The following is a 4,382-nucleotide window of genomic DNA, read 5'->3' as shown; positions in this document are numbered from 1 at the left end:
AAAAAGCAGCCCTCATCCGGCCCCGTTAAAGAGCTTTAACGGGGGAAGACTAAACAAAAGTCAAGAGACAACAACAAAACGGAAACTGATGGGCAGCGAAGTTTAACGTTTCTTTTCTTCCCTTCTCTGCGTCTTTGGGCCGGTGTGGCCCCCCTGGCTCTGTGGGAATGGCCTGCTAATAGAGACGGGAAAGAGGACTTTAATGGACAGCAGGGAACATATCAGCGGTTCATGTCAGCCCGCACAATATCAGCCCAATTGGCTTTGTGTGGCCTCTGCTCCAGAGAACTGCCTGTGAAGGAGTCACACAAAGGATTTGACTGCAGTGGTAAAGGCTTTCAGATGTACTGACCCGTTCTGTAAACGGGCCACTCCCCCACCCTCCAGCCTTTAAACAGGCCCACAGCAGTATGTGCTGTTAAATGCTATTTGTGTGTGTGTGTGTGTGTGTGTGTGTGTGTGTGTGTGTGTGTGTGTGCGTGCGTGCGTGCGTGCGTGCGTGCGTGCGTGCGTGCGTGCGTGCGTGCGTGCGTGCGTGCGTGTGTGTGCGTGCGTGCGTACGTGTGTGTGTGTCCGTGTGTCTCTCTCTCTCCTCAGGCATGTTGCTGAGAGATAGCAGATCACTCAAAGCATGGCCCTTCCACCTGTAAAGACAACGCCGTAGAGGGCTGGGGAGGAGATAGTGACAGTCCAGAGCTGACTTTGTTTGGCCAAAGATCATTGTAGTGTCAGTAGACAAACCCAGTCACCAGGATGAAATGTTGGAAGTTTAGGTTTCTACACAAACCATGGATACGTGACATTCAAGATCTGTGACTGTGAACCAAATATAAGTTGCATAATATCAATATTTCAAATTTCCAAGGTCAATTTGATAATGTGATAACACACACACAGTAGCGCTGTGCACTCGCAGCGGCAGAGATCTCTTCCTCTCTGTCAGTAGGCTATGCGCCGAGCAACGCGCGAACACACACACACACACACACACACACAAACACACACTCCATCTCTCTTTCCTTCTCTCTCTCTCTCCGTTTTCCTCTGTCTCTCTCATGATTCTCATGACTTTTGCCATGACTGTCAAACCTAAATTTATATACTTTGCGACGTTCATCATCGTTCAAATTTGGCTGGTGGCTTATTAACATAGGTTCCTGTGATGTGATGAACTCAAAATGCTAAATAATAAAAAAATATTTCTGGTTTCCAGGGACTTTAAATAACAAAAATGTGAAATGTTGGTCTCGACTGAGTTCCAAGATGGAGACCAGTCACGTTACCTCATATCACAATAGCAATCAGCTCTCAACATAAGCCAAGTGTGACGTCTGTTATGACGTGTGTCTCGTGACTCATCACCTCATCCTCAATAGCCAATCAGCCCCTGTCAATATGACGTCCGTTATGACATCACTGCTGAGCCTATGACGTGGCAGTATATATATCCATGGTCAGCGCGTCATCATCCTCTTCCTGACCGTTCACCTCAGTGGTGGCTGTTGTCTCTCATGATTGAAATGTTTCTTGAAATGTCAGCTTTGGAAACCCTGGGATCGAACACGGCTCTCGGTGTGAAAGACAAGTGTTTAAGCCCTCCATCCACCCTGACCACAACGCCCTTACTGGCCACCGCGCTATTTCAATAGCAAACTCTATGATGTGGATAACGTTGATATACACATAAATGTTGATATGCATTCGGCAACATATTTTGGTTCACAAATGTTGACATTCAACATATCCGAGGTTGTGTGTAGGTTAAAGGGTTTGACGTAAACAAAAGTCAGTTTTAAGAACGTTAACTTCAATTGCTCTACTACTACTTTCATCTTTATTTTTTGTACGTGACCACAGGAGCAATGCAAGACAAATTCCTTGTATGTGCAAACTTATTTAAAACAAATGAAATTGATTCTGATTGTGATTCACTGCAATACAACTGACACAACACTGTAATAACCGCCTGCAATGTTATTTTTAATTCATCAGATCAAGATTGAGCAATGTCTTGCAAAAATGATAAATATTCAATGGTTCACCTCACTAATACAGACGATCAGGTTCACCTCACCAATACAGACCATCAGTTTGTGATAGAAATTATACATATTCAATGGTTCACCTCACCAATACAGACCATCAGTTTGTGATAGAAATGGATACATATTCAATGGTTAATTGATTGGATTTATATAGCGCCTTTCTAGACACTCAAAGCGCTTCACATATCAGGGGAGGGAGGGGGAGGGAACTCAACTCAACCACCATCGATGTGCAGCAGCACCCACCTGGGTGATGCACGGCAGCCAGTTTGCGTCAGAACGCTCACCACACATCAGCTATCACAGTGGAGAGTTGAGGACTGAATGTGCCAATTAAGTAATGAGGGATGATTAGGTGGCCATGATTGAAGGAAGGCCTATTTGGGAATTCAGCCAGGGCACCGGGGTTACACCCCTACTCTTGCGAAGAGTGATCTTGAATGCACAGAGAGTCAGGACCTTGGTTTAACGTCTCATCCGAAGGACGCTGCTCACTCACAGGACGGGGGCCCTGTCTCTGCCCTGGGGCATTGGGGAGATTATTCATCAGATCAGATTATTCATCAGACCTTTCGGACCAGAGGGGAAGAGCACCTCCTACTGGTCCTCCAACACCACTTCCAGCACCAGTCTCCCATCAAGGAGTATCCTAGGCCAGACCTGCTTAGCTTCCCCAGGAAAGCCAGTAATGTAATGCAGGAGCCACTGGTGCTGTTCATCTCACTAATACAGACCAGGCATCAGTTTGTGATAGAAATGATACACATTCAATGCTTCACCTCACTAATACAGACCATCAGTTTGTGGTAGAAATATATACATATTCAATGGTTCACCTCACTAATAGAGAGCCACTTCCTGCTTCAGCACTGTACCAGAGATTTTTATCTGCCATTTCTTTTCCCATAGACATTTTGTAAAATGGTTATAAAAAAGGTTTACTTGTTGAAACCAAACGGTTCAGATATATTTAGAAACAGGAGAGACAACTTAATATTTCACTCAGACAAAAAAAAAAAAAAAAAGAAAAAAAGTGGGTTTAAAGAAAAAAAAATCACGTTGTTTTTTTAAGTTTTGGTCCCAGTGAAAAGTTCTATGGTCTCTCCCGATTCTAAATATAGCTGAACCGTTTGGTTTGACCAAGTAAAACTATTTTTATAAGCCTTTTACGAAATGTCTATGGCAAAATAAATTGCGGAAGAAAATCTCTGATACAGTGCTGAAGCCCAAACCAAAAGCTTATTTTGCCTTACAGCAGTGGTTCCCAAACTGGGGTACGCGTACCCCTAGGGTACGTGGAGGTACTGCAGGGGGTAGTCTCACGTAGTCAGACCTACCGTCGACGTCATCAAGCTTCCAGCGATGGAGGATATCTGTATATATCTATATATATATCTGGATATCCACGAGAGGCCTTTTAGGAGGGCCATTCAAGCCGCAAGTGGAGCCTGCAGTACCACCACGGCCCAAGAAACATCATAACGGAATGAAATGTTGGGAGCGGGGGAGTCTGGTGCAACGCACAGGTCCTGGACCTAGTGAGACGTGGAGGAGCCTGGACAGGAGTCAACCCACAGAGCCCAGTCCCTCCACGTGCCAGAGCCTCCCGGTCCCGGCAGAGTAGTTCCGGAGCAGCGGATTGAGTGGCCCTGTCTTTCCCTAAGAGGGCTGACCGTGGGTAGCTACTGGGACATAAGTCGGGGCTTGATCAACCCCGGCTGGGTCACCTGGGCGAGGGTGTATGATGTTGCAATACCCGAAACATCCTATGACCCCAAGGTACATCACTGATGATACGTCCCAGTTGCATCCATGTGATGTTTTTTCTATATAGATACCATCTACGGCTGGCACTGCCAGACTACTACAGGGTAATTGAGAGAGAGGGGAAAATGGAAACATGTAATAAATCATGAAAATAAATGAGACATTCAACTAAATCTGCTCAGGAGGCACTAATTGCAACTCTTTCACTCCATGTCTGTAATGTTATATTTTTCAAAGGGTGGGTTATCATTCATTCATTGCATCATATGGTATAGTTTTCTCTTGCAGTTTTCTAAGCAAAATGTTGTAGTCGGGTAAAGGGGGTACTTGGCTTCAGAAATCAGTGGAAAGGGGTATGGAAATCCAAAAGAAAGAGAGAGAGAGAGAGAGAGAGAGAGAGAGAGAGAGAGAGAGAGAGAGAGAGAGAGAAGTAAAGCCATGTTTACTTCATCCAACTACAGTCAGACACTTTGAACAAGTGCTTGGCTACAGAACAGATTTCCAATTGACTGTGGCAGCCTGGCAGGTCACAGTGAGTCTATTCTGGTAATTGGGATAAGCCTATAATTT

The sequence above is a fragment of the Poromitra crassiceps genome (assembly GCF_964638095.1).
Source record: "Poromitra crassiceps genome assembly, chromosome: 1".
NCBI lineage: Eukaryota > Metazoa > Chordata > Actinopteri > Beryciformes > Melamphaidae > Poromitra > Poromitra crassiceps.
The sequence above is the reverse complement of the archived record's forward strand: the minus strand, read 5'-3'. Positions refer to the sequence as shown.